Source organism: Chiloscyllium plagiosum, unplaced genomic scaffold (assembly GCF_037043375.1).
Source record: "Chiloscyllium plagiosum isolate Xiang-an unplaced genomic scaffold, Cpla_swu_hap1 HiC_scaffold_53X, whole genome shotgun sequence".
In the NCBI taxonomy this organism is placed as follows: domain Eukaryota; kingdom Metazoa; phylum Chordata; class Chondrichthyes; order Orectolobiformes; family Hemiscylliidae; genus Chiloscyllium; species Chiloscyllium plagiosum.
The window spans coordinates 16,618,985-16,627,601 of NW_028270191.1; the positions used below are offsets into that span (position 1 = coordinate 16,618,985).

The following is an 8,617-nucleotide window of genomic DNA, read 5'->3' on the forward strand; positions in this document are numbered from 1 at the left end:
TCTTATCTCAAGAGGGTTGGAATATAAAAGAAGAGATGTACTACTAAGACTTTATAAAGCTCTGGTTAGGCCCCATTTGGAGTACTGTGTCCAGTTTTGGTCCCCACACCTCAGGAAGGACATACTGGCACTGGAACGTGTCCAACGGAGATTCACACGGATGATCCCTGGAATGACAGGTCTAACATATGAGGAATGGCTGAGGATACTGGGATTGTATTCGATGGAGTTTAGAAGATTAAGGGGAGACTTAATAGAGACGTACAAAATAATACATGGCTTGGAAAAGGTGGATGCTAGGAAATTGTTTCCGTTAGACGAGGAGACTAGGACCCGTGGACACAGCCTTAGAATTAGAGGGGGTCATTTCAGAACAGAAATGCGGAGACATTTCTTCAGCCAGAGAGTGGTGGGCCTGTGGAATTCATTGCCACGGAGTGCAGTGGAAGCCGGGACGCTAAATGTCTTCAAGGCCGAGATTGATAGATTCTTGTTGTCTAGAGGAATTAAGGGCTACGGGGAGAACGCTGGTAAGTGGAGCTGAAATGCGCATCAGCCATGATTGAATGGCGGAGTGGACTCGATGGGCCGAATGGCCTTACTTCCACTCCTATGTCTTATGGTCTTATCGTCTTAAAATTGAGGTTGGGATTATGTGCACCAGCAGGCAGGACTGGGAACTCAGAGTTTGCAAATACTTACCAACAGTGCTGAAAGGTAGAAGCAAGTTTTAAAGAGCCAGGTTACGACTGGGAACCTGCTGAAGGGAATACTTAGATTTCTAAAGAGTTGGGTTGGGAATCTATGGACAGCTTAGATTTTTTGACTGGTTTGGGCCAGGAACCTGCAACTGGACAAGGTCATGATGGAGGTGGCACGTGTGTGTGTGGTGATGGCAAAGAGTTAAAAATTTTGTAACAGTCAGATCAGAGCTGGGAACATAAGCAAGCGTTGACAGTTCCTACATAGAACACAGAACATTACAGTGCAGTACAGGACCTTCTGCCTTCGATGTTGCACCAACCTGTGGGACCAACCTGAAGCCCATCTATCCTACACTATTCCATTTTCATCCATGTTTATCCAATGACCATTTAAATGCCCTTAAAGTTGGTGAGTCTACTACTGTTTCAGGCAGGGCGTTCCATGCCCCTACTACTTTCTGAGTAAAGAAACTACCTCTGACATCTGTCTATATCTATCACCCCTCAATTTAAAGCTATGTCCCCTCGTGCTAGCCATCACCATCCAAGGAAAAAAGGCTCTCCCTGTTCACCCTATCTAACCCTCTGTTTATCTTATAAGTCTCAATAAGTCACCTCTCAACCTTCTTCTAACAAAAACAACCTCAAGTCCCTCAGCCTTTCTTCATAAGACCTTGCCTCCATACCAGGCAGCATCCTCATAAATCTCTTCTGAACCCTTTCCACAGCTTCCACATCCTTCCTATAATGCAGTGACCAGAACTGTACGCAATAACTCTGGTGCGGCCGCACTTGCAGTTTGTACAGCTGCAGTATGACCTCATGGCTCCAAACCTCAATCCCTCTACCAATAAAAGCTATCACACTGCATGCCTTCTTAAAAACCCTATCAACCTGGATGGCAACTTTCAGGGATCTATGTACATGGACACCGAGATTTCTCTGCTCATTTACACTACCAAGAATCTTACTATTAGCCCAGTATTCTTTATTCCGGTTGCTCCTTCCAAAGTGAATCACCTCGCACATTTCCACATTAAACTCTGTTTGCCATCTCTCAGACCACTCTACAGCTTATCCATGTCCCTCTGTAACCCCCAACATCCTTTGGCACTATCCACAACTCCACCGACCTTAGTGTCATCCGTAAATTTACTAACCCATCCTTCTCTGCCCTCATCCAGATCATTTATAAAAATGACAAACAACAGTGGCCCCAAAACAGATCTTCGTGGTACACCACTAGTAACTGAACTCCAGGATGAACATTTCCCATCAACCACCACCCTCTGTCTTCTTTCAGCTAGCCAATTTCTGATCCAAACTGCTAAATCACCCCCATTCCCATACCTGCATATTTTGTGCAATAGCTTACTGTGGAGAACCTTATCAAACGCCTTACTGAAATCCATGTACACCACATCAACCAATTTACCCTCATCCACCTGTTTGGTCACCTTCTCAAAGAACTCAATAAGGTTTGTGAGGCACAATCTACCCTTCACAAAACTGTGTTGACTATCCCGAATCAACTTATTCCTTTCTCGATGATTATAAATCCTACCTTTTATAACCTTTTCCAACACTTTACCACAACCGAAGAAAGGTTCACTGGTCTATAATTACTAGGATTGTCTCTACTCCCCTTCTTGAACAAGGGGACATTTGCTATCCTCCACACTTCTGGCACTATTCCTGTTGACAATGATGACATAAAGATCAAAACCAAAGGCTCTGCAATCTCCTCCCTTGCTTCCCAGAGAATGCTTGGATAAATCCCATCCAGCCCAGGGGACTTATCAATTTTCACACTTTCCAGAATTGCTAACACATCCTTCTTGTGAACCTCAATCCCATCCAGTCTAGTAGCCTGTATCTCAGTATTCTCCTTGACAACATTGTCTTTTTTCAGTCTGAATACTGATGAAAAATATTAATTTAGCACTTGCCCTGTCTCCCGGGTCTCCATGCACAACTTCCCACTACTGCCCTTGATTGGCCCTAATCTTATTCTAGTCATAATTCTATTAGATTTAAAATAATTATGGAAAAGGAGAGACCAGATCTAAAAGTTGAAGTTCTAAATTGGAGAAAGGCCAATTTTGACGGTATTAGGCAAGAACTTTCAAAAGCTGATTAGGGGCAGATGCTCGCAGGTAAAGGGACGGCTGGAAAATGGGAAGCCTTCAGAAATGAGATAACGAAAATGCAGAAAAAGTATATTCCTGTTAGGGCGAAATAAAAGGCTGTTAGGTATAGGGAATGCTGGATGACTAAAGAAATTGAGGGCTTGGTTAACAAAAAGAAGGAAGCATATGTAAAATATAGACAGGATAGATCGAGTGAATCCTTAGAAGAGTATAAAGTAAGTAGGAGTATACTTAAGAGTGAAATCAGGAGGGCAAAAAGGGGACATGAAATAGCTTTGATAATTAGAGTTGAGGAGAATCCAAAGGGTTTTTACAAATACATGAAGGACAAAAGGATAACTAGGGACAGAATAGGGCTCCTCAAAAATCAGCAAGGCGGCCTTTGTGTGTAGCCGCAGAAAATGGGGGAGATACTAAACGAGTATTTTGCATCAGTATTTACTGTGGAAAAGGATATGGAAGATATAGAAAGTAGCGAAATAGATGGTGACACCTTGCAAAATGTCCAGCTTATAGAGGAGGAAGTGCTGGATGTCTTGAAATGCATAAAGGTGAATAAATCCCCAGGACCTGTACCTTAGAACTCTGTGGGAAGCTAGAGAGGCGATTGCTGGGCCTCTTGCTGAGATATTTGTGTCATCGATAGTCACAAGTGAGGTGCCAGAAGACTGGAGGTTGGCTAACGCGGTGCCACTGTTTAAGAAGGGTGGTAAGGACAAGCCAGGGAACTATAGACCAGTGAGCCTGACGTCGGTGGTGTGCAAGTTGTTGGAGGGAATCCTGAGGGACAGGACGTTCATGTATTTGGAAAGGCAAGGACTGATTCGGGATCGTCAACATGGCGTTGTGCATGGGAAATCATGTCTCACAAACTTGATTGAGTTTTTTTGAAGAAGTAACAAAGAGCATTGATGAGGGCAGAGTGGTAGATGTGATCTATATGGACTGCAGTAAGGTGTTCGACAAGGTTCCCCATGGCAGACTAGTTAGCAAGGTTAGATCTCACAGAATAAAGGGAGAATTAGCCATTTGGATACATAACTGGCTCAAAGGTAGAAGACAGAAGGTGGTGGTGGAGGTTTGTTTTTCAGACTGGAGGCCTGTGACCAGTGGAGTGCCACAAGGATCGGTGCTGGGTCCTCTACTTTTTGTCATTTACATAAATGATTTGGATGCAAGCATAAGAGGTACAGTTAGTAAGTTTGCAGATGACATCAAAATTGGAGGTGTAGTGGACAGCGAAGAAGGTTACCTCAGAGTACAAAGGGATCTTGCTGAAGTGGGCAAATGGACTGAGAAGTGGCTGATGGAGTTTACTTCAGATAAATGCGAGGTGCTGCATTTTGAGAAAGCAAATCTTAGCAGGACGTATACACTTAATGGTAAGGTCCTAGGGAGTGTTGCTGAACAAAGAGACCTTGGAGTGCAGGTTCATAGCTCCTTGAAAGTGGAGTCACAGGTGGATAGGATAGTGAAGAAGGCGTTTGATATGCTTTCCTTTATTGGTCAGAGTATTGAGTACAGGAGTTGGGACGTCATGTTGAGGCTGGACAGGAGATTGGTTAGGTCACTGTTGGAATATTGCATGCAATTCTGGTCTCCTTCCTATTGGAAAGATGTTGTGAAACTTGAAAGGGTTCAGAAAAGATTTACAAGGATGTTGCCAGGGTTGGAGGATTTGAGCTATAGGGAGAGGCTGAACAGGCTGGGGCTGTTTTCCCTGGAGCATCAGAGGCTGAGGGGTGACCTTATAGAGGTTTACAAAATTATGAGGGGCATGGATAGGATAAATAGACAAAGTCTTTTCCCTGGAGTGGGGGAGTACAGAATTAGAGGGCATAGGTTTAGGGTGAGAGGGGAAAGATATAAAAGGGACTAAAGGGGCAACATTTTCATGCAGAGGGTGGTACGTGTATGGAATGAGGGGCCAGAGGATGTGGTGGAGGCTGGTACAATTGCAACATTTAAGATGCATTTGGATGGGTATATGAATAGGAAGGGTTTGGAGGGATATGGGCCGGGTACTGGCAGGTGGGAGTAGATTGGGTTGGGATATCTGATCGGCATGGACAAGTTGGACCGGAGGGTCTGTTTCCATGCTGTACATCTCTATGACTCTAGTCATTCTTTTATTCCTAATATACCCTATAGAAAGCTTTGGGGTTTTCCTTGATCCCATCTACCAATGACTTCTCATGCCCCCTCCTGGCTATTTTTAGCCCTCTGTTTAGGCTTTTCCTGACTAACTTGTAACTTTCAAGTGCCCTAACTGAGCCAGCACATCTCAGTCTAACATAAGCCTTCTTCTTCTTCTTGACAAAAGATTCAACTTATTTCATAAACCACAGCTCCCTTGCTCAACCACTTCCTCCTTGTCTGACAGGTACATACTTATCAAGGACACGCACTAGCTTTACCTTAAATAAGCTCCACATTTCAATCGTGCCCATCCCCTGCAGTTTCCTTCCCCATCCTATGTATCCTAAATCTTGCCTAATCACATGTTTATCAGAGTCAAAAAGTGTGGCACTGGAAAAGCACAGCAGGTCAGGCAGCATCTGAGGAGCAGAAGAGTCAATGTTTCAGGCATAAGCCGTTCATCAGGAATTCCTTCATCACATTCCTGATGAAGGGCTTACACCCAAAACGTTGATTCTCCTGTTCCTTGGATGCTGCCTGACCTGCTGTGCTTTTCCAGTGCCACACTTTTCGACTCTGATAAACATTAATAAACAAGAGGCTGGAAGAACACAGCAAGCCAGGTAGCATCACAGCCTGAACTTCTCCACCTCCTGAAGCTGCCTGACTTGTGTTGTTCCAGTCTTCTGTCTGTCTACTTTGGATTCCAGTATCTGCAGAGTGATAAACGTTAGTCAGCTTATAACTGCTCTGAGATATTCCTTGCTCACTGAATGTCGTCAAGACCTCACATAAATCCTCAAACAACATCTCCCACCCTCAATAGTAAACTGAAGAGCTAGCCTGAATTACATGCTCAAGTTTCAAAAGTAGAGTTTTGGCCCGAAAGTGGGCATAAATTGCAAACACCTACAAGAATTTTATGCACATGGAAATAATCAAATAGGTAGAATTATACGAAAATATATTTGAATAGTAGCTGTTCATACTGAGAAATGTCACAAAATACTTCACATAAATTAAAAGGTTGAGTCTTCAGGATCTTTCAAATGCATCTGGGCGAGTCGCAAATACTACGGGAGCATAGCTTTAATGTCCTTATTTTCACAACAATTCTTGATTTCGTATGCAGTTAGTTAGCAAACTTGGAAATTTGGGACGGAGGGATGAAAACACAGTTGGATCACAGGTGTTGCTTTGCAGTGCAGGCTGAGGTAATGAGAGAGGAGTTACAGCACAACAACTGGTAGAAAAGTGTAAATGCAACATGCAGCAAATCCTCGCTCTTCACACGGGATAAAGGCACGGACTTTTCCCGGATAACAAAAAACTCCCAGACCGCTCCGATGTAACTCTCCTAGGTAGCGTGAAGGACCGCTAGATCAGAGTAGACGAGTTACCGACGAAAAATAAAGGAGTCTGGAACCAACTTTGCGAGTACCCGGATCGCAAACAGAGTGAGTGTAACAAGTTTACATAAGCATTCTGAGAAGAGTTAGATGAAAGAGATGACAACGTAAACTAAGATTCTGCAGACAGGACGTGTGCAAACATTTTGATATGTTACATGTATACTGGAAGGCTTTCCCTAGTTACCATTAAAGTGTAGGATGTGGGTTAGGTTTTGATTTTGTATCCTAGTCTGTTTGCTACGGCAAGGTAGAGAACTAAGACTATACAGTCTTCAAGAAAAACATAACTATTTCGACCAAAGTTTAGAAATAGGTCAAATATTCAATACGGCTTTGATTTTGTAGTTAAACGTAGGAATTTGGGAAGCAGAGAAATGGTTGGATCACAAGTTTCTCTACAGGATAAACACAGCAAGGAGCGGCAGGGAGCAAAACGGAGGCATTACAGCAACATTTCAAATGATCAGAGCATAATTACAACTTGACAACCTTCCATTCTGGAAATACGGATATAGAAATTTACAGAGAAAGTGCACGCAAACGTAGAATTTCAATATATTTACTTTTGTTTATATTCGATTGGCGTGCATTGTTCTGTCCCAAATTCTCAATTTTCCCGTTTAAACAATTATCAACTAAATCTCAGTCAATAGCATTATTGCCTGTGAACCCACGACCATCTGACTTTAAATCGCATTTGTGTTAAAAATAAATTTTGTATTCTAATCTCTTCAGTGCAGTACTAATGAAATGCTACACAATTGGAAGTGTCTTCTTACAGATTAAACATTAAGCCAAGGCTTCAACATTCCTTTCAGATGGATGTGTAATGTGTCATGGCACTATTTGAAAGAACAGCATTGCAGTTATCCCTGGTCAACAATGATCCCTCAAACGACATCCTCACATTGATCGTGCTTTCCACAAGTTGGCTGCTGGATTTCCTACAATTTTTTTTAAAAAGTACTTCACTGACTGTAAAGCATTTTGGGATGTCCTGAGGTCATTGAGATGTACAACATGGAAACAGACCCTTCAGTCCAACTTGTCCATGTTGACCAGACATCCTAAATAAATAGTTCCAACTGCCAGCATTTGGCCCATGTCCCTCTAAAACCTTCCTATTTATATACCCATCCAGATGCCTTTTAAATGTTGTAATTGTACCAACCTCCACCTCCTCTGGCATATATACCACCCTCTAGTTGAAACAGTTGCCCCTTAGGTCCCTTTTAAATCTTCCCTCTCACCTTAAACTTATGACCTCTAGTTTGGACTTCCCCTACCTGGGGAAAAGATATCCATACCCCTCATGATTTTATAAACCTCTATAAGGTCACCCTTCAGTCTCTTCGGCCTCTCCATATAGCTCAAATGTTCCAACCTCAGCAACATCTTTGTAAATCAGGTCATGAAAGACACAATAAAAAGTGCTTCATATGTGAACATATTACCTACCATATTAGATTTGATGCTATCCCTCTAACTTGCACCATCTCGTTACAGAATTATGAAATAGCTTAACAGAAATAAGTCACTAAAAGCAAAATAGTGTAGCAAAAAGCAAAGATGCTGCGAATATTGAACATAAGCCACTTCATCGCCTTACATTGGCTCTTTTGAGGAGCAGTTTCCATTCTTTTCTCATATCTCACAAACGTTTTCTCCTTGAATTATTTATTTAACGCCCTTTTGAAACATACTGTTGAATTTGTTTCCACCACTTTATCAGGCAGTGCATTCCAAAACTTAACTGTTTATTGTGCAAAGATTCACATCCATGTCATCTCTGTCTCTGATGCCACTATCTAAATATGAGGAATTCCCTTGGTCACCAGCTCTGGCCTGGAAGTGAGACCACAGTCTGGATCTTAGATCAAGGAACTTGCAGCTTCACAAAACTTATCAACTTTTTCCATAAGCTTGAATATTTCCTACTCCAGATACCCACGTTACAGTTCACGTGATGTTGTTTGCGCTGCAGCTTCCAAAGTTTTGCCATTTATTTTATGCTTGCTGGAGCTATTGAACATTCAGACCTTAATAGGTTCGCAGCTGCAGGAGGTTGACATCAGTTTGGTTATGCTATTTTAATCTTTATATATTTTCACCTCATAATGAGTTTAATAACATCCTACTTAAAAAGTAGGTTATTAAAAAGAAATCTGCAAGTCTAAAGATGGCAACGCTCCACAACATTCCTGCAAAATAT

The 8,617-nt window shown here is 42.3% G+C and overlaps 2 protein-coding genes across 7 annotated transcripts in view; one reads left to right on the forward strand and one right to left on the reverse strand.

Moving 5' to 3' along the window:
* LOC122543347 (zinc finger CCCH domain-containing protein 10-like) overlaps window positions 1-8,617 on the reverse strand; it is a 141,005-nt gene that overhangs the window by 120,449 nt on the left and 11,939 nt on the right. The gene's annotated exons all lie outside the window — the stretch shown is intronic.
* Window positions 6,342-8,617, forward strand: part of LOC148134655 (uncharacterized) — a 268,788-nt gene continuing 266,512 nt past the window's right edge. The window contains exon 1 of the transcript XR_015755779.1: window positions 6,342-6,450. The gene's annotated coding sequence lies outside the window, so the exon portion shown is untranslated. The remainder of the gene's footprint in view (window positions 6,451-8,617) is intronic.